The sequence below is a fragment of the Dermacentor andersoni genome, chromosome 1 (genome assembly GCF_023375885.2).
Source record: "Dermacentor andersoni chromosome 1, qqDerAnde1_hic_scaffold, whole genome shotgun sequence".
Classification (NCBI taxonomy): Eukaryota; Metazoa; Arthropoda; class Arachnida; order Ixodida; family Ixodidae; genus Dermacentor; species Dermacentor andersoni.
This window is the reverse complement of record NC_092814.1, coordinates 58,674,753-58,702,653: the sequence shown is the minus strand read 5'-3', so window position 1 is coordinate 58,702,653 and position 27,901 is coordinate 58,674,753. Positions and strand designations below refer to the sequence as shown.

Below are 27,901 nucleotides of genomic sequence, written 5' to 3'. Positions count from 1 at the left end.
CTAAGCTAGGGCTTGAAGCTTAAATTGAAGAAGAGTAATAGTTTTTCCACACTGGTTGCCTTATTCGAGAAACAGCTCAAGCAGCCCCTGGAACAAAGGGCCATTACTACAGCATAGTTGGAAGTTGACTTCGACTGCTATTTCTTTATCACAATCACCTCGACACAACATATTTTCAGGTCGTAATTCACGTGCATCATTAAAAGGAATGTCGTTTGGTGTGGTCGCTGGACTTGCAGAAATGCTTATGAATATATGAAATATGTTTGCTTGCTAACTCTTCATTCAGCTATGAACCAATGTGCTTGACTGATGATTCAATACATGATGAAATTGATTGTCACCGAGTATGGGCATCGTAGCACCTATTTTAATTTCAGCTGATAGGCTCTCAGCGGTTAAACAAGGTCGACGCCACAGGCAAGCATGCATTTGGCACTTCCAGCTCAACCAACATCATGTTACCAAGGGTGAATGTTCGAAACATTGATCGTGCTGTGTCAAGGGTGAAAATGTTCTGTGCATCATTACGGCTTAATTTACCATTTCGTTTCAATCCCCAGGAAGCACGAAGCTAGCTAGTAGCCGTCTATCTTCCAACTTTATCTAGCTAAGGCCAGAGATAGTAGCCGTGTATTGTAAGCTGTACTCTAGATCTAGACCTTTACAAGCCATCTGGCAGCTCAGCTAATGCTCTCCCCACTTACAGCTAGTAGTACCCACCTTGGGAAGTACTGCTGTAGCTGCAGTGTGGACATTCAATATCCAGGCAGGTGCTATAGTTAGCTCTACTTACCATCTTTAAGATCCTTGAAGGTTGAATTCTTATTTTACATGTGACTACAAAAGCACAAGAAAGGCAACGACCACACTACAATTTTCACTTTCACTAAAATTTTCAGTGTCTGTTTTGTGCCAAGTTAATTCCCTACCCGATAAGCTGTTGTCAAGCGCTTGATTTGATGCCACTGTAATATCTGATAATCATTTAAAGAAGTAATAAATAGAGTGCAACAAAATACAATCTTGTCAATACATAGCACCAGTACCGAAATAGTTGTCCCAACGTTCACAAAGTAAGGTACCTGCGCTTTATGTATTGTTCACCCGCTCCTTGTAAACTACAAACACAACACTTTTCGCCTAAGCTCGTGAAAGTATATGCATTTCTAGTAATCAAATGGCGTAAGCGCTAACCAACTTTAATGTGTACCGAAGTTGGTAATGAAACATTGGAGGTTTTTGTACAAAGTATGACATCTGCCGCTATGCCTATGTGCAGCAGAACAAGCGACTTTACATCATGCCCCTTTATTTTTAAGAATTTAGGATACAGCTTGAACACATGTAGCAGTTCAGCTTCTGCATACACCGAAGTGCACATAATGCATTGTAGTCCACTCCTTTTCTTCAGCCATTCTCAATGTTAGAGCACCACGCCTGTAAAATAGTTATACATTTTCAGAGTCAGAAAGGATCATTGTTTTATGATACTAGTGGATCAGTATTAGCATACTATACCATGCATGCCGGCTATAGCAGTGCACTTAATATGCATGTCTGTCTGACAGAGTGGAACAAATTTACAATTCTATTTTCCTTGTTCCACAGGTCATGAGTAGGTCCTACTGCATGTGTATATTAATATACACATGCAGTAGGACCTACTCATGACTTGTGGAAGAAGGAAAATAGAATTATGTACCACTGGACTTGCACTGGTTTGAAAATGCATGGATCCATACACAAAAACCACATACCATTTCCACGACCAAATACAGCCAATAAATAGCACTATCACCTCAGGTAAACTGCACTCTAAATCATTGCATGCAGTACTAATTGCAGCAGAACTGAGTGCAAGTGTGTGGAGAGTGCATACTAAATAAGATAAAACAGCATGCAGAAAGGCAGCTAGAGGATCCCCGCCAGTAAATGCAAGCATAGCTCATTTTCATGTATGCCAGAAACCACAGAATTCAGTGTAATCAAGGTTTTAAAATGCATCACATTTACCTTTGAGGCACAGATGATTCTTGAACGGCAGTGTTGTCAGCCACTCTACCACTGTTTTGATGGAGGGTGACAGCATATTAGCTCACATTTGGTCATTCCTGCTGCCTCTGAAATGAAGAAAACATTGATCAGGTGATGCAGGTAACACAAACGACTACTTAAATTAGAATAGGAAAATAATAGCACATTGGCCATCAACAGCCTGAAGCTGCACTGGCTTAGGTAAACAGTTGAAATGTGATAGCTCACTATTCAACAAACAAAATGGGCCTTGTTTTAGCCTTGTTTCTTGTCTAAAATTTATTGTTATTGCTTTCTCTCTGCAGCCAAATTAACCATACATTACTTCAAGCTCATATATTCCATGACAGCTATGAATCGCTTCATCCAATTAAGGTATTCATCTTGCAGTGAGAAAGGTAGAACGTTATATGAACATTGATAGCTTACACACAATTTCAAATATGACCTCTGAGTGAAGACAGGTGCTCCGAAAGAAAAATAAAGATTCATATGCTCGGAACAACAAAAATTGAAAATGATGCAGACAATATATCCTACACACTATTCTGTGACAACACTCCAAGCGACACAGCTGCCTTTGACAGTCATGTGGGGCATTGCCGCACAGAAACCATTCCATAAAAACAAAATAAAGGCCAACTTATGGTTCAGGTATCTTACTTAAGGAATGTTTTTAAATAAATTATATTCATTCAACCAAAATAATACACACAAAAGTAATTTAAAGTTCTACATGACTTGCGGATAGGCTTTTTAGATTTCACACAGGAACATTGAAATTGCAGGTATCGTTGCAGGTGTAAAAGTGATAATTTTTTGTATTCAAAATAGCATGCCCTTCAAATTTTCGAACCACTTTAAGTGGTTCTTGAAATGTTGCAGATGTACGTATGCTTATGAGCTGCTGGGGTTGGGGGTGGGGGGGGGGGGGGGGGGGGCTGATTTTGTTTTACTCCCTTGTGGCTTCCCTTGAAGTACCATCACAATCCTCTGCTCTTTACTGTCATCATTCTACAAAGGAGACCTCAGCTGCAGGCAGCCATTATCTTCGGTGATTGCACTTGTTTGCTGCCTGCCGTTGGTGTTATTTGCATTGCCTTCATGTCTAATAGTGGAGTGGATATACTTCCATGAGCTAAATGTGGGGCCATTATCAGTTTTTTCCCATTTTGGAAGGTCAACGAACGGTGTTCAGGTGACTTTTATGCCATATATATATATATATATATATATATATATATATATATATATATATATATATATATATATATAATTGTATCTAATGTTTTCAGTCATCTTGAGCACAATAACTTTTTTTACTCTAATCAACATGGGTTTGGAAAGACTCATTCCTGCGAAACACAGTTATTGGAACTAATGACTGACTTGCATTTTATTATGAAGGATAACCTGCAAATTGATTGTATATTTCTTGACTTTGCCAAAGCTTTCAACCGCGTTGCTCACTGCCGCATGATTTCAAAATTATCATCACTGCATCTAGACTCGTTAATTTTATCATGACTTTGTAGCTTCCTTTCGCCTCACCAACAGTTCATACTTGTTAATAATCTGTCCTCTAATCTTTCCCACTTACCTCTGGTGTGTCACAGCTAGGGCAGCGTAGTCGGTCCATTCTATTTCTTATTTATCTAAATGATTTACCTAATAACATTTCTTCCTGTATGCAAATTTTTCCGGATGATTGCATCATCTACCGGCCCCATAAATCTGCTAATGACCACCTGGCACTCCAATCCAATCTTCATCTTATCAAAGAGTGGTGCAAAACATGGTTAATGACCCTTAATGTATCGAAATGTAAAGTCATCTCATTCAGCTGCAAATATAACAATTCTAGTTATACATACCATATTCAAGATGACTTACTGTCTCACATCTCCCATTACAAATATCTCAGTGTTAACCTTTCATCAGATCTTTCATGGTGATTTCATATCACATCCGTATATGCGCCATTGCCTCTAAGTCTCTTTAGGGTGCCTACGCCGTAACCTCAGAAGTTCCACTGCTAATTAATATTCGCAAACTCGCCTACGTTACTGCTGTTCACCCACAACTTGAGTTTGCTTCCTCCATTTGGTCTCCTTATCATATCAACATGGTCACCACTTTAGAATCCATCCAAAATAGGGCTGCACGATTCATCTCAAGAAACTATAACTACCATTCAAGCGTCACTCAGGTTAAAACTGATCTTTTTCTCCGATAATTAGGCACACGCCGTGACACCACTCTACTAAAAGTATTTCACAAATATGTACACTTTCCTTTCACCTTGATGTTCCATCCCGCACGTCCAAAAGATTGCACAATCATTTGAGTCTTACACGAATCTATGGTGACACTTTAGCTTTTAATTCATCAGCACTTGCACGAGCCATCAGATTATGGAATAATCTGCTAGAGAGCATCGCATCTTTGTCTAATCCTGGTACATTCCATCACCAACCTATTGCACATTTCACTGAAGCCATCATTTAGCACGTTTCATATTCATGTTTCATATTCATGTTTCAGTTCATATTTTGAAGTTAAGCATTCGTTTTCTTCCTTTTTTCCTTGTTTTATTTTTTATATTTACTATAACACGCTTGATGAATTGTGCACTTATTCATGTGCTATGCACTTTTAAACTATGTACCATATTTCTTCTCGTTATTTCTGCATTGCCTAGTCCCCTCTTTACTGCTATTATGTGCACAAATATTATTTACCATGTATTGTACTTCTTTTCTTTTTCATCTGGTTGTGTATATATGCACTGTTGGGATTTTTCGCCTCGCCCTACACAATGCCCTATGGGCCTGTAAGGTACTTCAAATATATATATATATATATATATATATATATATATATACATATGTATATATACATATGTATATATACATATGTATATATATATATATATATGTATAGGTTTCGCTTATTTTTTCGTCTGTAGTTGCAGCCTGCGAGTGTTATTTACACGATCATGTTTAATTATATAGTGATGAATATACTATTGCAACCGCGTATCGAGTCGGTAACTGAATTACACACCTCACATTGTAGCCTGAAAACCAGTGCCATATTCAAGTACTTGAATATGGTACTTGAATATGGCAGAGTCAAAAGGGGAAAAAAATGTTGCTAACAAACCTAAAAAAAACTTGCAATCTGAAACAGTCTCTGTCAACATGCAACTGCATGAACCAGACAATCCGAAACGTTAAGTGCCGTTCAGATCATGCAAGTGATTTCCAGCAAAGTAGGAACCCTTCAATCACTCTTAAGTAAGCATTTAAAAAAAAGATATGATAAACTAGTTAATACAGCTTGAATATTAAGGAGTAGTGTTTATTTTATTCAAAACAGAAAACTGAAAGTAGGGAATAGTAAAATGCACAGCAAATAAAATATATTCGAAAAAGAAAAATTATAAAGCCCTATGTAAATCGAGTGGAACATTTTAAAATACAATTAAAAAGATGCATAAAGAAGCAAATATTTTCGAAAATGAGCTATTCCTATCAAGTGATAGCAAGATCATTGGTCCCAAACTTTTTCACAAGTGAGATTTTCTCAGAAGTTGGAAAGTCAACCTCAACTGTCCTCACATACTCTTATCCCACGCACAATTAATGCCTCCGTTTTGTGTTTCACTGCTTTCAAGAGTTTATTTTGGTTTGGACGAAGGTCACCTGCATCTTTGCGTCAGCAAACACTGCTTTTTGAGCTCAAGCTCCTTCAAAGAAGAGGAGGCACAGTTCCCTTCCCGATCATTCCTCAATGTAACGGTCATTTCTGTTCTTGTCCTCGTTCCGCCGCGCTTTCGCCCCAGGGACCATTGAAGCATCCTCTTCGTCAGTTATACAGTCAGCGTGCGATTTTTCGTACTCCCTAGCGGCCACGAAAACGTCCGAAAAATAAAATCGGGCAGTCCGAAAAAATGAAAACATGTCTTTTACTGCCCTTAAGGGCTCAAATCCTCACAGGCACGTCCGAAAAAGCTCTGAAGGCCTGCCAGTACACTTACTAGGCATATCGGTGCTCGTACTGTGACAGGAGACGGCGCGTGCACGCGTGTAAAATTATGCAATACGTGCTGTGTCCCGTGACAGTAGCCACTTCCCACGCTTCTTAAAGGGACATTAAAGGTTACTATTAAGCCAACGTGGACTGTTGAAATACCATCCCAGAAACCTCGAAATGCCTATTCATGCGAAGAAGAGACTTATTTTAAGAGAAAATGCGTTCTGAAGCGTCCGCGTACTTCTAGCGCAGTTCAAATCACCCGCCCTCCGATCGATTAGTGGTGACGTCATGGTCTCCTAGTGACGTTGCGCCGTCGGTGAGTAAAACGGCGCCCGCAGACGGCAGTATGGCTTTTCTGCGCAAAACTCAAACGCGCGGCCAGAAACAGAGCCAAGATGGATGGATGGATGGATGGATGGATGTTATGAGCGTCCTTTTTGAAACGGGGCGGTGGGTTGCGCCACCAAGCTCTTGCTACTATGCTGCCTAATATCCTACCTAGACTAACCAATGAAAAAAGAAGAAAAAGAAAACACTATGAACTACCACGTCCAAATTCTCTGATCCCCTATTGTGAACTGTGGTTTTGTAAGTCTCCGTCTTTTGTCGTTCCCCTACTTTTCTTCCACCAATCCTCCAATCGCCTCTTACTAATGTCTATTGCGCACCTGTTTGCTTTACCACTGCTCCCGCTGAACCCAAGGGCTTCAAGGAAGCCAGTGGTGCCTAAATCGACCACTGGGTAGACGTCTTCACATTCTAATAAAACAAGCTCCATCGTTTCCCTAGCTTTACCGCAGGAAGCGCATGCTGCTTCTTTCTTCTTATATCTCGCTTTATAGGTGTGTGTTCTAAGGCATCCCGATCTCGCTTCGAAAAGTAATGAGCTTCTCTTTGAGTTATCGTAAATGGTTTCTTTCCTGATTTCGTTTTTTCCTCTTAAGTAGTTACTCATGGCAGGTTTCTTTTCCATTGCCGCCACCCATGAGAATAATTCAGCCTCTCTGACTTTCCGCTTGACCTTCTTTGTTGCTGTGTTGCCCACCCCACAGGCCGCATACTTGCTGGTAAGCTTCCTAGTTCTTTTCCTCCACTATGAATCAATGTTTTGCCTGTACAGATACCTGAACACTCTCCCAGCCCATTAACTTTCTTCCATATTCCTCAGCCGTTCTTCATACTCAATTTTACTGCGAGCTTCCCTCACTTCAAAACTAGTCCAGCCCATATCCCCCTGCACAGCTTCATTTGTAGTCTTCCCGTGAGCGCCCAATGCGAGGCGACCAACTGACCTTTGGTTCCCGTCGAGTCCTGGTTGTACCCTTGATTTAAAGCAAACAACCGCATTTCCAAAAGTAAGTCCTGGAACCATTACCCCTTTCCACATACCTTGGAGGACCTCGTACCTATTGTATCCCCATAACGCTCTGTGCTTCATTATGGCTGCATTTCTCTTCCCCTTGACTGTTATGGTCTTTTCCTGTGTTTCCATATATCCATTGCCTTCGTTTATCCCTATACCAAGGTATTTATATTCTGTTACCCGAGGTATTTCTTGGCCCTGTATCTCCACTGTCTGTTCACTGTTTTCATTGAATACCATAACACCTGATTTTCTAACACTAAATTTCAAACCTAAATTGTTGCCTTCCTGTCCACAGATATTAGCCAGACGTGGCAAATCACTTTGCTTGTTAGCGAGAAACACAATGTCGTCCGCATAAAATAAACCTGGGAGTTGCTGCTCTATTACTGTACCTGCCTGTTTGTATGAGAGATTAAACGCGATATTACTTCCTTCTAGCGCCCTCTCCATCCTCACCATGCACATCATAAACAGCAGCGGGGATAGAGGGCACCCCTGCCTCAGTCCCTTGTTGATATGAACTTTCTCCGCGCTCCTCATCCCTTCCCATTCAACGCAAACGGTATTTGCATGGTAAATCTCTCTCAAAAGCTGTAGACAATCGTTACCTAAGCCGTTACCTTGCGTCGGCTGCTAAGACACAGCCGACAGCAGCGCGAAAACGGAACTATGGTGGCTAGCAGAAGGGAAAGCGTGCGACGATAAGCTGGTTCTTTATTTTATGACGCCAACTTTGACGCTCGTTGCAATAGACGTTGCAATGGACGACCCTGACAGTGACACATTGGCTCGCGATCTGGGCTCGACTTCAGCGATTTAAGCACTGATGAACGTGACCTGCTGCTGAGGGCTCGCGCTTCTGTCGTCGTTGCGTACTACTATGACGGCAACTGTATGTCATGGCTGTACATATTTGTACATTGCGTTTCGGAGAATGCAGGCAGAACCGACGGAACAGCGCTACGGGAAAGCATTGCTTTGAAAGGCACTCCATACGATTTCATAGAATACTCTGAGAACTTCAGAACGGGTTCAGAAGTGGTAGGTGCTTAGATGATAGCCTGTTCGTGCTTACCCAGTGCATAGAAATAGCTAAGGCGGAAAAAGACCTCTGTATTTAGACTTCATGGACATAAGCGCGGTACATACGACAACGTGAACAGGGAACTCCTGTGGAACGTACATGAAAGATGAAGGCATCGGTCATGAGGTAATTGATTTTCTACAGGAAATATATAGAGAAAATAATGTTGAAATAACATGCGAAGGAATTAAGAGTACGACAACTGTCGAGGTACACAAAGGATTAAGGCAAGGTTGTCCTCTATCACTGTTGCTGTTCATGCTTTATATGACAAGTATGGAAAGGAGGTTACAACGAAGCAATCTAGGGTATAATCTGTCGTACAGATTAGACAGAAAGGTTGTTGAGCAACGTCTACCGGGTTTAATGTATGCGGATGATATTGTACTGTTAGCCGAGAGCCAGAATTAAGATTTGCAAACTCTGGTTAATTACTGTGGAGGCGAATGAGACAGTTTAGGTTTCAGTTTTAGTGCAGCTAAGTCCGGTGGGACGTTTTTCAATGATACAACTGATCAGGAGCTTAGAATACAAGGCCATGAAATACCCAGAGTGGCCGAATACAAATATCTCGGGGTATGGATAAACAAAGGACAGATGTACATGGAAAAGCACGAACAGTCTCTCATAGCAAAAGGGCGAAGAGATGCCGGGATAATGAAGCATAGGGCATTGTGGGGGTACAACAGGTATGAGGTACTGAGAGGTATTTGGAAGGGAGTAATGGTGCCGGGGATTACTTTCGGGAATGCGGTCCTGTGTTTAAGGGCACAGGTTCAGTCGAGACTAGAAGTAAATCAGAGAGCTGTGGGAAGATTAGGACTAGGTGCCCACGAGAAAACCACAAACGAAGCAGTACAGGGGGATATAGGCTGGGCATTGTTCGAAGCACGGGAAGCTTGGAGTAAAATCCTATACAAAAAACGTCTGAAGACATTGGACAATAACAGGTACGTGGGCTGCTAAGGTATTTAAATACCTCTAGAGAAGGAGCGTTGACGCACAATGGCGGAAAAGAACTAGGAAGCTAACCAGTAAGTATGCCAGACACGCGGACAAAGAAAGACGGAGCATTAAACGACAGATTAAAAACGCAGAAGGTAAAAATTGGATAAATTCAATGGAAAAGAAGCATAGTGTTGAACTATATCGAGACTGGAAACAGCAGATCAGGAAGGAAGCGTTTTATGATGACTCAAGAGGCAGTGCCCTTCTCTTTGAAGCTAGCTATGTCAGGATGTCTTAGAACGCGGAGCTATAAAAAGAAATTTAACGAAAAAGAGGACGTACTGTGTGTGGTAAATCTTTAGAAACAATAGAACGCCTCATACTAACATGTGATGGTATCAATCCCGATGTCGATGTGGCCACAGTCACGCTTCCTGAGGCCCTAGGGTTCAGAGATAATAATAGTCATGTAAATAAATATGCGGTAGAAATTAGCAAAAGGCGATTGGAAGATTGGTGGCTCAAAAGCAGAGAGGTGACATAAGGTTAAAGGGTAGGAAGACGTAATTAAAGAAAATCGAGAAATTTAATAACACACAGCACAGGTAAATAAAAAAAGGCAAAATAAAAAGCTGAGCATGGTGGTAACTGCCATCACCCCGTTTCAAAGGGGATGCTTCTACCTTCCATCCGTCCATCCACTACGCGTTTGCTCATGACATTAGAGTTTCTCACTATAAGACCTAGAGGGTAATCTGGCGCCACCATCTATGGGAGTTTCTTAAGAGGAAGCTTTAGCTCGGGTGCTCCTATCTAAATACATGTAAAAGGAGAATTCGTTTTTCTCGGCAACCACTGCACAAAATTTGACGGGGTTTGCTGCATCTAAAAGAAAAACTTAAAATCTAGTGACTGTTGGTTTCGAATTTTCGATTTAGGTTGTCATTTTTTAATAAAAAATTAGCAAAAATCTCAAATTTTCAGAAAACGAAACTATCAAGTTTACAACTCCGTAACCCAGCAAGAAAAAATGATATCGAAATTCTGTGAATTGTATCTGATAGCACATCTAAAGCGGACAAAATTGATATGTTATACATGAACCTAAAAAAATGTGTCAATGCGTTATTACAACTTTTGCAAAACCCTCATAAATAACGTAAGAAATTCACGTAAGATGTAAAATGACATATCAAATTTGTCCGCTTTGAATGGTCTAATGGATGCCGTTTACAGAATCGCGATATCTGTTTTTGATGCAGAGCTATTAGTTAGTAAACTTCGCGCTTCTATTTTTTTCAAACTTCTGAATTTTTGAAAATCTCTTTAACAGAATTCAAGCCCTAAATCAAAATTCCGCTTCCAACAGTCACTAGGATTTAGCTTTCTCTCTCAAATGCAAAAAATTTCATTAAAATCGGTCCAGGGGTTATCTCAGAAAAACGTTTTTGCGTTTTTACATGTATTTGAATAGGCCGCGTCGGAGTTGGGCCCGAGCTAAAGCTTCCTTGCCGTCATGGGAATGACGGTATATGTGTCTGCGAGGCTCGTGTTGGCTGATGTTGAAAGAGGCTTCGTCTAAAACGTGGATATGGCTACGCAAATAACGCGTTCTCAAAGTAAAATCTTCATAGAATGTTTCCAATCACGCATACTACATCTTTACTCACCCACGATGTATGACCAAGCGAAGAAAAGCAAGAACAGACGACCAACTGTTTCAAAGCGAGCGCGAACCTTGTCGTCTGTCCTCCAACTTTAGCGGCACGCTGATACTTTTTACGTAACATGTAGTCGTGCACACAATAACAAGTTCTCATAGTTAAACAAAACATGTTTTCGCGTAATAATAAAGCTAAAACAGCTTTTCACGTGCTGTTCTAGTAGAAAATGAATCATTGTGACAGACGGAACGGTACTTGCCAAGCGCGTCTTCAAGGTGTCCTGTCTCTACGAGAACGATGCCAATCCGAATCCACAATATACCGGCATTCCCATGCATACCACAGCGCAGCAGCGCCAGATTTCCCTCTAGGTAATGTAGTGAGAAACTCTATGGCTTATGAGGTGTCTATGGCAGGAACACATATATATAAAAAATTCACTTGCAGTAAAGTACTGTTGGCATAGAGTTTCTCACTACATTATAGTGAGAAACTCTATGACTGTTGGGCAGTGAACGCACTCTAAAGGAGTGATACCGATAGACCATAGAGTTTCTCACTACATTGCATTTATAGTGAGAAACTCTATGCGACAGACAGTATATTTATACCATGTCCATCAAAAGCTTTAAGAATCGTCCTTCACATATATTAAGCCCATTAAAATAAAATACCCGGAACAATGTCTGCTTAAAAAACATTTTTCGAAACCTTTCCGAAAAAGGAAACCGGCAAGAGGCGAAGACGACGAACGTTGTGTGCGACCTACGGGGTGTTAGCAGCGAGCAAGGCGTACAAACTTATTGTACACAACTTAATTTCATTTAATTTCTAGTTCTTTCTCATCCTCGATTATTCATCAATTTTTTTTCCATATCAGTTTACCACCCGGTTCGTGGCCTATCCTCTGCAGGGAGGTGTGTGCCATTGAATACGGCGTCATCATCATCATTATCATTGGCAGCGAGAGAATGACGTGGCTCGTAAAGAAGCGTCGAGCACTTCCAGTCTGCCATGGAAGGAACGCTTCGTCAGCAGAAGTGTCAACCGCGGCGAACCGGGCTATAACGTATCAGCTGCCAGATTACCCTCCCCGAAAAGACTTTTGAAGACGACCAGAAGGCGTCTGAACAATGTGGGCAGCAGCATGGCGAGGCGGGTGGCGCTTCAGCTCGGCGACACAGCGGGACGCCATCTTTGGCTGGCGGACGTTGGCTCTACGAGCCGCGGCGACCTGATTTTCTCCAAAGTGACCAACTCGCTGCGGAACATCCAGCGCAGCAACGGGCTACACGGCATGTGGGACAACACAGCGCACAACGTCATCTGCACTACCGACATCCTGCTGCTGCTCGGTGAGGTGCCCGCTACGAAACGCCTCCTGGAAGTGATCCTGACGAACCCCACGTTATTCACAGCTTCACAACAGTTCCCTCAAGGCCAGTGTGCGACACCGGGCGGTCTCCGCCTGTGGTAGCAGCTAGCAACGAACGCCTGACCTATCGACGGTGGTCCCTCACTAACCAATTTTGTCCATCAATGTGCGACAGCGAGTGGTCCCACTCCTCGGAGGCTGTTAGCACTAAAGGTAGCTGCTAGATATGAAGAATATCATCATTGACTTTAAGCTCATCTGCACATCAATTTGCTACCGCGAGCGGTCCCAGCCGTTGGGTGCCGTCACCGAAGTGAGCTGCTAGAGGAGGAGTAAAACATCTTTATTAATAATATTTGAATGGCGAGAGCAGTGTGGGAGGAACCCTCACAGTCCAGGGTCCCCAAGATGATTCCGGCGATGTTTCGAGCCCGTTGTATCACAGCTCGGAGGACCTCGGGAGGTCTGTTGCGCAGGGCATCGTCCCACAGCTCTCTGTTGCGTAGGGGGTAAAGGAGAGTTGGCAAGGGAGGAAAGAGGTTTGCGGTGCACTCAATCGTGACGTGGAAGATTGTGGGCGAGCTGCCACAGCCAGGGCAACGATCTGCATGACAGTGTGGGTAGAATTTGTTGAGAGAGACAAGATTTGGAAAAGTTAGGGATGACGAAGCTGCTCTTTGGACGTACAGAGGGCGGTCCCAGCCCGTGGGCGCTGCTATCGCTGAAGGGAGCTGATAGACCTCACGAAGGTGGTCCTTGATTGTAAGCTGTTCTACCCATTAATTTGCAACAGCGAGTGGTCCCAGCCCGTAGCCGCTGCTATCACCGAAGTGAGCTGCTTGACATGACGAAGCTGCTCTTTGGACGTACAGCGGGCATGCCCAGCCCGTGGGTGCTGCTATCGCCGAAGGGAGCTGATAGACATGACGAAGCTGGTGTTTGTACGCTGTTCTGCCCGTCAAATTGTAACGGGGGGCTATCCCACCCCGTGGGCGCCGCTATCACCAAAGAGAGCTGCTAAATATGACGGTGTTTGTGTGCTGTTCTTTCCATCAATGTGCAACAGTGGGCCGTCCCACCACATGGGCGCTGCTATTACCAAAGAGAGATCCTCAACCTCACAAGTCGTCCTTCATTGTATGCTGTTCTGCCCATCAATTTGCAACAGCGAGTGGTCCCAGGCCATAGGTGGTGCTATTACTCAAGGGAGCTCTTAGATATGATGGAGCTGGTGTTTGTGTGCTGTTCTGTCCATCAATGTGCAACAGTGTGCAAGGCTGCACTCGTTACTTTCCTGTCGAGAATGCTCTGTCATGCTAATGGCGCGCATACCGTTTGTGACTTAGAACTGCCGGACTCACAGCGTCAAAGGAAATACAGGCAAGACAGATGACGATTATTGTTGTGTGGCAAATACACACCCCAAAGGGTGCAACTGTTTTTAGAGTGTAGATATGACGAAGCTGGTGTTTGTATGCAGTTCTGTCCATAAATGGGCAACAGGTCTTACCCTGTGCGCGCTGCTATCACCGAAGAGAGATGCTCGACATGACAAGGGTCACCCTTGATTGTAAGCTGTTCTGCCCATCAAGTTGTAACACCGGGCGGTCCCGGCCCGTAGGCACTGCCATTACCCAAGGGAGCTCTTAGACATGACGAGGCTGGTGTTTGTGTGCTGTTCTGTCCATCAATGTGCAACAGCGGGCTGTCTAGATTGTAAGCTGTTCTGTCCATCAATGCACAAAAGTGGGTGATCTAGATTGTAAGCTGTTCTGTCCAACAATGTGCAGCAGTGGGCTGTCTAGATTGTAAGCTGTTCTGTCCATCGAGGTGCAGCAGTGGGCTGCCTTGATTGTAAGCTGTTCTGTCCATCAATGTACAACAGGTGGCTGTCATGATTGTAAGCTGTTCTGTCCATCAAGATTGTAAGCTGTTCTGTCCAATGTGCGACAGTGTACGGTCATGATATTAAGCTGTTCTGTCCATCAATGCGCGACAGTGCGCTGTCTTGATTGTAAGCTGTTCTGTCCATCAATGTGAAACAGTGGGCGGTCTTGATTGTAAGCAGTTCTGCCCATCAAGTTGCAACACCTGGCGGCCCCAGCCCATAGGCGCTGCTATTACCCACAGGAGCTCTTAGATATGACGAGGCTGGTGTTTGTGTTCTGTTCTGTCCATCAATGTGCAACAGTGTGCAATGCTGCGCTTGTTACTTTCCTGTCGTTAATGCTATGTCATGCTGATAACGCGCCTGCTGTTCGTGACTTAAGTGCCGGGCTCGCAGCGTTACAGAAAGGAAATGTGGGCAAGACAGATGACCATTATTGTTGTGTGGCAAATATACACCCCAAAGGGTGCAACTGTTTTTAGAGTGTAGATATGACAAAGCTGGTGTTTGTATACTGTTCTGTGCATACATGTGCAACAGTAGGCGGTCTTGATTGTAAGCTGTTCTGTCCATCAATGTGCAATAGTGGGCGGTCCCAGCCCGTAGGCAGTGCAATCTCCGGAGGGAGCTGCTACACTCTTAGACAAACTTACACACTTTGGGGTGTATCTCTGCTACGCAACAATAATCATGTTCCTTGCTTGCATTTCCTTTCTTGAAAACGCCGCGCGCGCTACTTTCCTGTCGGGAATGCTATGTCATGCTGATAACGCACATGCTGTTCGTTACTGGGAAGTACTGGGAAGTACTGGGCTTGCCGCGATAAAGAGAGAAAATGCGTACAAGACAGTTGACGATTATTGTTGTGTCGCAAATATACACCCCAAAGGGTGCAACTGTTTTTAGAGTGTAGATATGACAAAGCTGGTCTGTACACTGTTCTGTGCATAAATGTGCAACAGTAGGCGGTCTTGATTCTAAGCTGTTCTGTCCATCAATGTGCAATAGTGGGCGGTCCCAGCCCGTAGGCGGTGCAATCTCCGGAGGGAGCTGCTACACTCTTAGACAAACTTACACCCTTTGGGGTGTATCTCTGCTACACAACAATAATCATCTTGCTTGCTTGCATTTCCTTTCGTGAAAACGCCGCGCCCGCTACTTTCCTGTCGGTAATGCTATGTCATGCTGATAACGCACATGCTGTTCGTTACTGGGAAGTACTGGGCTTGCCGCGATAAAGAGAGAAAATGCGTACAAGACAGTTGACGATTATTGTTGTGTAGCAAATATACACCCCAAAGGGTGCAACTATTTTTAGAGTGTAGATATGACAAAGCTGGTCTGTACACTGTTCTGTGCATAAATGTGCAACAGTAGGCGGTCTTGATTGTAAGCTGTTCTGTCCATCAATGTGCAATAGTGGGCGGTCCCAGCCCGTAGGCGGTGCAATCTCCGGAGGGAGCTGCTACACTCTTAGACAAACTTACACCCTTTGGGGCGTATCTCTGCTACACAACAATAATCATCTTGCTTGCTTGCATTTCCTTTCGTGAAAACGCCGCGCCCGCTACTTTCCTGTCGGTAATGCTATGTCATGCTGATAACGCACATGCTGTTCGTTACTGGGAAGTACTGGGCTTGCCGCGATAAAGAGAGAAAATGCGTACAAGACAGTTGACGATTATTGTTGTGTAGCAAATATACACCCCAAAGGGTGCAACTATTTTTAGAGTGTAGATATGACAAAGCTGGTCTGTACACTGTTCTGTGCATAAATGTGCAACAGTAGGCGGTCTTGATTGTAAGCTGTTCTGTCCATCAATGTGCAATAGTGGGCGGTCCCAGCCCGTAGGCGGTGCAATCTCCGGAAGGAGCTGCTACACTCTTAGACAAACTTACACCCTTTGGGGTGTATCTCTGCTACACAACAATAATCATCTTGCTTGCTTGCATTTCCTTTCGTGAAAACGCCGCGCCCGCTACTTTCCTGTCGGTAATGCTATGTCATGCTGATAACGCACATGCTGTTCGTTACTGGGAAGTACTGGGCTTGCCGCGATAAAGAGAGAAAATGCGTACAAGACAGTTGACGATTATTGTTGTGTAGCAAATATACACCCCAAAGGGTGCAACTATTTTTAGAGTGTAGATATGACAAAGCTGGTCTGTACACTGTTCTGTGCATAAATGTGCAACAGTAGGCGGTCTTGATTGTAAGCTGTTCTGTCCATCAATGTGCAATAGTGGGCGGTCCCAGCCCGTAGGCGGTGCAATCTCCGGAGGGAGCTGCTACACTCTTAGACAAACTTACACCCTTTGGGGTGTATCTCTGCTACACAACAATAATCATCTTGCTTGCTTGCATTTCCTTTCGTGAAAACGCCGCGCCCGCTACTTTCCTGTCGGTAATGCTATGTCATGCTGATAACGCACATGCTGTTCGTTACTGGGAAGTACGGCCTCGCCGCGATAAAGAAAGGAAATGCGAACAAGAGAGATGGCGGTTACTGTTGTGTGGCAAACACACATGAAATGGTGCAGCTTTTTTTAGACTGTAGATATGACGAAGCTGGTGTTTGTATGCTGTTCTGTCCATAAATGTGCAACAAGTCCCACTCCGTGGGTGCTGCTATCACCAAAAAGACATGCTCGACATGACAAGGGTCACCCTTGATTGTAAGCTGTTCTGCCCATCAATTTGCCACACCGGGTGGTCCCAGCCCGTCGGTGCTGCCATTACCTAAGGGAGCTCTTAGATGTGACGAGGCTGGTGTTTGTGTGCTGTTCTGTCCTTCAATGTGCAACAGTGGGCGGTCCCACCCATGCCATGGGCGCTGCTATTAGCAAAGAGAGACCCTCGGCCTCACAAGGATCGTCCTTGATTGTAAGCTGTTGTGCGCATGAATTTGCAACAGTGGGTGGTCCCAACCAGTTGGGTTGCTATCACCAGATGAAGCTGCTACACTCTTAAGAAAAGTTTACACCCTTTGGCGCATATATTAGGCACACAATAATCGTCATCTGTCTTGCCCGTATTTCCTTTTTCAAAAAGGCTGTGCTCGTTACTTTCCTGTCGTTAATGCTATGTCATGCTGATAACGCGCATGCTGTTCGTGACTTAGAAGTGCCGGGCTCGCAGCTTTAAAGAAAGAAAATGTGGTCAAGACAGATGACGATTACTGTTGTGTGGCAAATATACACCCCAAAGGGTGCAACTGTATTTAGAGTGTAGATGTGACAAAGCTGGTGTTTGTATACATTTCTGTGCATAAATGTGCAACAGTAGGCGGTCTTGATTGTTAGCTGTTCTGCTCATGAATTTGTAACAGCGAATGGCCCTAACCTATGGCGCTGCTACCACCGAAGAGAGCTGCTATACATACGTGATGAAGCTAGTGTATGTAAGCTGTTCTGCCCATCAAGTTGCAACACCGGGCGGTCCCAGCCCATAGACGCTGCTATTACCCAAGGGAGCTCTTAGATATGACGAAGCTGGTGTTTGTCTGCTGTTCTGTCCAGGGTTGTCCATGATTGTAAGCTTTTGTGTGCATCAATTCGCAACAGCGGGCGGTCCTAGCCCATAGACGTTGCTATCGCCAAAGAGAGCTGCTAGATATGACGAGACTGGTGTTTGTGTGGTGTTCTGTCCAGGGTCGTCCTTGATTGTAAGCTGTTCTGTCCATCAATTGTCCACCTCATCTGTCCACCTCGTATAATGTCCAAATGCATTAGTTTCAATAAATGTAGAAATTGAACTTCAAGCATATCTATATAGTCCTAGAAATTTTCTCTGTAAACTATTACGCACTTTCTGCATTCTTGAATTCAGAAAAAAAATTGTGCCAAAACGTTGCGACAAGTACGTGTCTTCTGACAAAAGCATGACTAGCATGGCCTCCGATATTGGCTTTCAGCACTCCATGGTTATATTCTAGGTACTATACCAAGGGAGTCGTCATGAGATGCGATTTGGTGACACTATAACCGTGTGACCACAAGGACGTAGTGCAGTCGTAGAAAAAAAAAACTATTTTGCGCTTACCGCTCCTTTCTTATTGCTGTAAATTTGTAGTAAATTAAAATTTAATCGATCGAATTGTTGAATTTAAAACTTGGAAGTGTTGCTTGATTTGTCAAGAAAATGCCGTGAATTCGCCTTCGTCTATGCTCACTCCCGTGCATGAAAACCAATTTCGAAGGCCATGCGGTGCCGTACTATAGTAGGGACCATGTCAACGTTTATAGACATGCAGTTTCACAGCGCCTCTCTGGAGGTGGCCGAACTAGTGGCGCTGCGATCCCGTCTTTCGTCACTTGTAGCACTTCTTGTTTCTCTTCTACTTTGATTTCTGTTTTCCTTTCGGTGGTGCTGCTTTGCCTGTCACTATAATGTGGTCATGTTTTTGGTGTCGTGTGATGTGTTGCGGTTTTTTCCGGCGAAATGTTTCGCGCAGAAGCATTTCGGCGTGTCATCGCAGGGTGAAGTTTTCTGTGCAGATCTGCTTTGACCACGGCTGCATGAGCGACCAAATGCAACGTGATGCTGGTGGCCACAATTTTTTTCGCACCACGACGATGGCAGAGAATTGAATTATGGGGTTTTACTTGCCAAAACCCCTTTCTGATTATGAGGCACGCCGCAGGGGGGACTACTGATATTTTGACGACCTGGGGTTCTTTAACGTGCACCTAAATCTAAGTACACGAGTGTTTTCGCATTTCGTCTCTGCGAAATGAGACCACCTTGGCCGGGATTTGATCACGCGACCTCGTGCTTAGCAGCCCAACGTCATAGCCACTAAGCAATGACGGCTTGTAGCCGGCAGAGAGTTCTAGATATAGAAAACACACACACACATTATATATATATATATATGCTTGTTTACGGCGCGATTCCACGACTTGGTTATTCCCGGTCTTCACGAACATATCTCGCAGCTAGAAATGCGATGCAAAAGCGAAGTTCACCAACAGAAGCAGCTCGAGAGTTGACAGGCACTTCAACGGAAGCCTGCAAGGATGCTCTTCATGCATGTTTCAAACCAAATGTACTTAGAATATTCTTGTGCTTGCCTTCTAAATATGCGCGACTCTTATGAACAACCTCACGACCGTGATTTTGCCTTTACTCTGAAGACGGGAACTTATTGAAGACTGTGCCACGCAGCAGCGATATGTGAATCGTTTTACATGAAGCAACTCGTTGGTGAAATCTTTTGAGTTATGGAAAGTGTTGTCCGTGAGGAGTGTTGCACCTAATTTGCTGCATGACAAGCTGCAACAAAATCCACAAAATGCTATTTCGAGCGGGTATACTACCTCTAAAGTCATAATTGAAATCTTCCTCGGAGAAGCAGACGGCTTCACAATTAAGCACGGCCGGGTGGGCATAACATCAAGCCAAAGTAAAACTGACATTCAAGATCACATGTGCACCAGAAACAGTGCAGTGGAGTACTTGCGAAAGGTTACACTCTTAAAACAGTTGCACCCTTTGGGGTGTATATTTGTCCCACAACAATAACTTGCTTGCGTTTCCTTTATTGAAAACTCGGCGCTCGCTACTTTCCTGTCGAGAATACTCTGTTACACTGATAACGCGCAAGCCGTTCGTGACTTGGAAGTTCCGCGCTCGCAGCGGTAAAGAAAGGAAACGCGGGTAAAGCAGATGACGATTATCGTTATGGGATACGATAAGCCCCATAAGGTGCAAATTTTTTTGAAGAGCGCACGGCCGCTGGATTAAAAGAAAATTGCAGGTCGCTTAAGCTTTGCGTTTAAGAGGAAGCTTTAGCTCGGGTGCTCCTATCTAAATACATGTAAAAGGAGAATTCGTTTTTCTCGACAACCACTTCACCAAATTTGACGAGGTTTGTTGCATTTAAAAGAAAAACTTAAAATCTAGGAGCTGTTGGTTTCGAATTTTTTAGTTAGGTCAATATTTTATTAAAAACTTCCAAAAATGGAAAATTTTCTAAAACGAAACTATCTGGTTTACAACTGTAACTCGACAACGAAAAATTATAATTCTGTGGATTGCATCTAATAGTACATCTAAAGCGGACAAAATTTATAGGTTACATATGAATATAAAAAAAATTGTTATATGGAAATAAAGCTTTTGCAGAACCCTTGTAGTTAACGTAACAAATTCATGTAAGATGCAAAATAACTTATCTAATTTGTCCGCTTTGAATGATCTAATGGATGACGTTTACAGAACCGCGATTTCTGTGCTTGATGTAGAGCTATGAATTTGTAAACTTCGTGCTTCTTTTTTTTTCCAACGGTCGAATATTTGAAAATCTTAACAAAATTCAAGCCCTAAATTGAAATTCCGCTTCCAACAGTCACTAGAATTTAGCTTTCTCTCTCAAATGCAACAAATTTCATTAAAATCGGTCCCGAGGTTATCTCATAAAAACGTTTTTGCGTTTTACATCTATTTGAATAGGCCGCGTCGGAGTTGGGCCCGAGCTAAAGTTTCCTTTTAAGAGTGGAACGCATTCAAAGATCCCCGACTGCTTCTCACGCTTCCCGGCAACCGGAGCGTATGTAACCGTAATGTTTACCGGGAAACGCTGGTCGCGAACGCTATGCACGAAGGCGGGCTTTGTGATAGAAACGCGGCCTCTTGGTTGGGCCGCGAATGGAAGAATGGATTTTATGAGCGTCCCCTTTGGAACGCGGCGGTGGGTTGCGCCACCAAGCGCTTGCGTAATGTCCTACCTAGGTTAAACAATAATAAAAATACACTATGAATACTCCCACAACCAAATTTTCTGATCCCCTATGGGGAACTGTGGTTTTGTACGTCTCCGTTTTTTTTTTTTTTGTCGTCTCCCTACTTCCACCAATCCTCCAATCGCCTCTTAATAATCCCTATTGCGGACATGTTTACTTTTCCACTGCTCTCGTTGAACGCAAGGGCTTCAAGGAAGCCAGTGGTGCCTAAATCGACCGCTGGGTAGACGTCTTCACATTCTAATAAAACAAGCTCCATCGTTTCCCTAGCTTTACCGCAGGAAGCGCATGCTGCTTCTTCCTTCTTATATCTCGCTTTATAGGTGCGTGTTCTAAGGCATCCCGATCTCGCTTCGAAAAGTAATGAGCTTCCCTTTGAGTTATCATAGATTGTTTCTTTCCTAATTTCGCTTTTCCTCTTAAGTATTGACTAATGGCAGGTTTCTTTTCCATTGCCGCCACCCATGAGATTATTTCAGCCTCTCTGACTTTCCGCTTGACGTTCTTTGTTGCTGTGTTGCACACACTACAGGGCGCATACTTGCTGGTACGCTTCCTAGTTTTTTCTTCCACTGTGAATCAATGTTTTTCCTCTACAAATACATCAACACTCTCCCAGCAATTTACTGTCTTCCATATTGCTCAGTCGTTCTTCCTACTCAATTTTACTACGAGCTTCCCCCGCTTCAAAAGTAGTCCAGCTTTTATCACCCTGCACAGCTTCATTTGTAGTCTTCCCGTGAGCGCCCAATGCGAGGCGACCCACTGACCTTTGGTTCCCGTCGAGACCTGATTGTACCCCTATTTTAATGCAAGCAACCGCATTTGCAAAAGTAAGTCCTGGAACCATTACACCTTTCCACATACCTCGGATCACCTCGTACCTATTGTATACCCATAGCGCTCTGTGCTTCATTATGGCTGCATTTTGCTTCCACTTCACTGTTATTGTTTTTTCCTGTATTACGATATATATAAATATATATATATATATATATATATATATATATATATATATATATATATATATATATATATGTAAAATAAACCTGGGAGCTGCTGCTCTACTACTGTTCCCGCCTGTTTGTATGCGAGATTAAACCCAATATTACTTCCTTCTAGCGCCCTCTCCATCCTCACCATCTACATCATAAACAGCAGCGGGGATAAAGGGCACCTCTGCCTCAGTCCCTTTTTGATATGAACTTTCTCCTCGCTCCTCATCCCTTTCCATTCAACGCAAATGGTATTTTCTAGGTATACTCTCCAAAGCTGTAGACAATCGTCGCCTAAGCCTTCCCGTTCCAGAATATCGCACTAAATGTTGCGGTCTACGTTGTCATTGGCTCCTGCAATGTCTGAAAAGGCCACATATATCGGCCTGCTTTCTACATTTGATATTTCAATACACTGAGTAAGAACAGATAATTTATCATCTAAACGCCTGCCTATTATGAAGCGGCGAAGGCGAGCGCCAGCTGGAGGCATTGCATGGAACCGGGCGCGCCGCTGCGTGGCCCCCAAGACCCGCATGCCGGCGCGCGCGAATGGCCGACGCCGCGGCCAGTCTGTGGATTGTAGAAACGCTGGAAAAGGCGTTTCTTTAAGTTTTCGCACAACAGAATTATGTTTTCTCGTATAGTCAAATTACACTCCGAGAATTATCATGTCTGTAGGTTGTGCGTAAGTCGTAGTTTACAATTTTTCCGCGTATTTTATCTTGAGAAATTCAATTACTTCAGTGAATTCCTTTGTCATGTGTGGTTCGAAAATCTTTTTGCCGAAATGACGTCCTACGCTGACACCGGTTTTTCTGTACACAGGCTCCTTAACGTGGCAGGCCGCACAATTTCTAACGCGCTGTATGACAACAGCGCGTTAAAATAGTGCGGTGTTAGGCTCGGCCTGCAGCTATTTCAGCCCGCTGCATGTGTTCCGATCCAACCGGGATGGTGGCGCACCACAGAGAACTGCGGATAACCGGCAGCCACGTGGCGAGGGGTCAGCTCAGGGGAGTTCTCAAGGGGAGGTAATTGGCGGAACCTCCCCATGCGCTTTTCGAGACACCAGACAATGTGCTACGCGGGCGCGCCACCCGGGACGGCTCCGAGTTCAACGAAGCAGGCTTTGTGCGCAACACGACAACGCCGCCCTGTTGTGCTAAGCGCCAAAAGTGTGCCGTCACTTTTGGCGCTTAATCTATTGAAAGCTATGCACCAACTAGCCCCACAACGTGTTTTACTGCTATGAGTGGGGGAGTTGCCGCGGGAACGCCGACGAAGGCTCCTTCCCACGCGCCGACCAAGGCGCAAGACAATGTGCTACCCGGACGCGCTACCCGGTGCGGCTCGGAGTTCTACGAAGCCCCTCAGACGTCGGCTCCGGACCATTGCACCTATGTGCGTGTGTGTGTGCGTGTGTGTGAGCCCTCCTCCTCCTCCAAGTCAAGAGCCCGCCTCCTCCAAAAGGGCGGGTCATCTACAATGACGTCGAACTATGACGTCGAGCGGAGTGCTTATAAGCAGCGATTGTCGGCTACGAGAGGTGTGCTCGTTGTCGTGCTCGAAATGTACTCGTGAGCTGCGTGCTCGATTGCTGTATGCGTCGTCTTGCGGGCGCCATTTTGGAGCCACGCTAGACTGTCGATGTATCTCATGTTCAACTGTAAATAACATGTAAATAAATCCTGCTCTCCTAAGTCCCGACGAAGAGTCAAGCTCCTTCCTACAGCAATGACTGCCAAATCTTACATCTGAATGGCAGCGGTGAGATCGGCCTACAGCTCGTAGATCGTCCGACAACTCTAACAAATGGTGGCAGCGGCGAGATCGTCCGACGAATCTTACAGCGGCCTGCCACGTCAGGCAGGCTGCAGTGGGAGCGAATGTCTCAGCCGTAGTTGCATTCTGGGCCGCTTGGCTGATCCGAACGGCGTTAGCTTTAGGGGACGTGACGCGTCGGTTTCCACGGGCCGCGGCGTTCGAAGCACGTACACGTATTTTATTTATGTTGATCCCAGACAGCAGTCTTTTGTTGTTGTCGTTGTTTGGTCTTCGGGCCGTGGCTAGGTCATGGTAGGTAAGTTCTGCAAACACCGATAGTTGCGCTGCCGCCATATTTTGAACATCACTCACAACGAGTGGCGCAGGCGAAAGCAAATGGACAAACTTGACAAACCAGACAAGTAACAGTAACATTGAAAAATCCGGCCCATAGATGCGATCTTGCGGCAAAATTTGAACAGACACAGGGCAGCGGAAAGCGCGCAGTAGTTCGGATGATTTTAAGAGGAAATTGTGCGTCGAAATAGAAATGACTTAAAAAACAACTAAAAGCAACCCATGTCTCTGTTCTTTTTTCATCTGTCTTGTTTGCTATGTCCAAGAAAATATGAATCAGGCTAACGTTAATTAAGTCAACATCCGAGTAACAATAGCGCCAGAAAATACCGGAGGCGACTGACAGCCTCGAGATGACGAATAATTTGTGCAGTAAAGTGCGTAATTAACGCAGTTATGGTAATTAACAGCCTGTCGTGCTAGCTCAAAACTTGCTGCTGACTGTTTCTCTTGCTTTAATAAAATGGCAAAGCCTTGTACTGCGCCAAATGCACATATGCAACTATGTTTCTTTCTCTCTCTCTCTCTCTCTTGTTTTTTTTTTTTTTGCATTTGCATTGAGAGCAAAATATTTCATTTCACAAGGTGTCTCGCGTCATTTTATGTATTTACACGTTGGACAGGGAACGGCTTCGATGATGACTTGCAAAGAGCACTCGAAATTGTGTTATTTTGGCATTTTAGAAAATATATGAAAAAGTCTCTGCGCCTAAGCTGCACACGGTTGAGCAATAGGAGCTAATTCAGTGAAAACAAAATTACCGCGCGGTAAGAGTGCCGAGTGCCGATGAACGCAACCGAGTTAGCAGGGTGTTCCGCACATTAGCGTTCAAACTGTGCGCGCCTATACATGAAATCGGAAGTTCTGACTTATTGCGCTTTCCAGCCGCCTGGCGCGCTACAGTCAATCGGGCTTCTGGGCTCTATGGGAGTGACCACTCGTAACTTTGTTTTGATTTCTTGATTGTTTAACGATTGTTTAAAGACCGTTTAAATGTGTCACGGAAACGTCGCTGTTTGGTTCTTTCCGAACTCATTACAGAAGCACCACCGGGCTTCGCCTTCGTACACTCTAAGCACATTTTGGCCTCCGAGATTTGGTGGCACGCGCTGCCGGATCTCGTAGGCCACGAGCACAACCGCGCGTTTCTGCTTTATTGCTGTGGGCGAACCGTGAGTGCCGCATGCTTCAGTTCGTGTGGCTTGCGATACGTTCTTGCGCGTTTGCGGCGTCATCCCCGCTGTGGCACGGCCCCGCTGAAAGCTAGCACTGTTCGCCTTCCAGCGCGACCGTGGCGTTGGGAAAGCGAGAGCTGGGGTAAAATGTAGTCTGGTAACTCGTCTGTTGTTCTTCAGGAAGCGGTAGATTTCGCCGGCGATGTCAGCGTATTTGTGATTTCATCGCTGTAATGACAGTCGTCAACACAACAGTAATGCACTGTGTTTTTTTCCTGCACCGTCAAAGCTGCAGCCCTGGCAAACAAGAACCTTCCACCTACAGCACGGATGTGATCCCGCTAGGGACCGGTGGAAACGCATATCATGGCCTCCGAAGCCCGGCGATGTGCTCTTTAGACAGCGCACGCGCTCCCTATTATGGAGGCCATGCGCTCACCGAATGCTCCCGTTTGTGGAAAAATACAGCGCTGGTGTAGAGGAACAAACTGGACGTACGGACGTTCTCTAGGATATGCATGCGTGACATGGCATGACATGTATGAGATGTATGGTATGGCATGCATGTCCGGAGCTGACATGTGGGTCATGGCCGGCATGCATGATGTATGGCATGACATGATATATAACATGAATAACTTGTCACGCGATGCATGATATGAATTTGGAGTTCAATTCGAGGTGCAGCACTTATGCATGACGTGCAGTTACAGGCATGAGCATTTTCGAAATGGCGTCGTACTTGATACCTCCAGAACGTCTGATGTTCTTGAAGCGTCTTTTTATCGGCGGAAGCGGTGAGGTGTGCAACAGACATGTACAAAGTAAATGGAGTCTGAGCAGTTCACTCGTCAAAAGTCGGCCGTACAGTTCATTTCACTGCTTACCCCATTTTACTCATCAAACTTCACTGCCAACTGAAGCGAAACTTGACAATAAATAGTTGTAGCGAAGCAAGCGTTTTATTTCAGTTCAATAAAGAATTAGGCTTTCACCGTTCCACTATAGTAGACGAGTGAAAACATAAGATTACGCGCAAGTAACTTTATTTTTGTGGTTACCGGCTTATTTATGTAACAGGGACAGTTTGAAGCTCGAATTATTTGCAGCCTCGCGGAGTAGCTGGCGGTTAATGAGGGCGTTGGCGGGGCTTCACTGCAGACTTAAGTTGTATCCTACTATAGGGTGGGCTGCTCTCCAGCCATTTCGAGTTCTACCTGACTGCGCTCGACGAATGGCCATGGAGTGTCGCTACATTGCTTCAGTGCTAATCACCGTAAGGTCGACGGTGATCGTGACATCGTCGGCCATCGTGCCATAATTTTTATTCACTTCTTTTTCGATGGTAGGCTCTTTAGATGCTGTCATAGCGGCGAATGCTTCCCGCCGACAACTTGCTGTTCCGCAGAAGGGATGCACACGGAAGGGTGGCGCAGAATTAGCACGCCGCCGGCATCAACACATTGCCCTGTCGCCGAGGAAAAGAACATAAGCAAGGCGAACAACAATGCACCGCCTCACGAAGCCGTGCCACTTGTGACGGTGCGACGGTGCCGGCGTGACGCGGCGCTCTATTTCCGCGTCAGTTCCGCTTTGAGAGAGTCTTTTCTAGTGCGAATCATTTGTTTGCGTACGTAGTTGTATTCCGGGAGCTTGCCTAATGAAAATTTACTCGCTCAGCCAGATATCGAGGGTGGACCCCGAGCTACTCATTTGCTCTAGCCACCTAAGATCAATAATTAAAAAAAAGCTGAATTAACGTAACTTTGTATTAGATATGTCTTCGATATTTATCATCATTATTAGTGTTTTGCTGGCTTGATGTTATAGTGCTTGTTCGCTCGACGTTCTTTTTTCTTGATTACTCGTATATAACCATCGACGTGTCTTTTTTGAGTATTTGATCCCCCAAAACGCCCTTCTTGGACCTTAACAAAATGTCTGCAGCATTCTGTAAAAAAAAAAAAAAAAAAAAAAAAAAAAAAAAAAAAAAAAACAGTAAGTGAAATTCCCGAAGTTCGTGTCTCGGCGACCTGCCGTCTCTCGCGGTATAAGTGCGCGACTGAAAATCGACTGCTTAATCGCAAGGGGTCGCAGTGATCTGCCAATTGCAACATGTGTCAGGACAGTTCGAGCAACCGAAGCAGTTCTTCGGGCGCAGTTTGTGCGCCCCGTCTCGAAATCTGGGCGAAAAAAAAAATTCGAATTTTCGTCGACAAATATCTAAGAAACGGATGGCGTTTTCAAAAAATTTGTAAACTGCTCTAGCTGCTTCTTTGCACCCTGCTGCTATTTGCAACATGCGACCTAAAATTGCTAACTGATAAGTAAATTAACGAATTTCAGATAATTAGCAAGCGGACTGCGACCGCTATTTGCCCACGGCCACCGCGCTGAAGGAACATGCACCGAAGAAAGCATCCTGACATCGGAGGAAGCTTTAGCTCTGGTGCTCCTAT

General features: G+C 44.5%; 1 long non-coding RNA gene across 2 annotated transcripts in view; it reads right to left on the bottom strand.

Annotated features, from left to right (window-relative positions):
- Window positions 1-1,238: 1,238 nt before the first annotated feature.
- LOC126546308 (uncharacterized) overlaps window positions 1,239-27,901 on the bottom strand; it is a 52,519-nt gene continuing 25,856 nt past the window's right edge. The window contains exons 1-3 of one of the 2 annotated variants that reach the window (XR_008608545.2): window positions 9,864-10,211; window positions 2,017-2,123; window positions 1,239-1,440 (exon numbers count right to left, since the gene is read on the bottom strand). This is a non-coding gene — a long non-coding RNA (uncharacterized lncRNA). Of the gene's footprint in view, window positions 1,441-2,016; window positions 2,124-9,863; window positions 10,212-27,901 lie in introns of those variants that run through there. The other variant, XR_008608544.2, reaches the window with a different exon arrangement.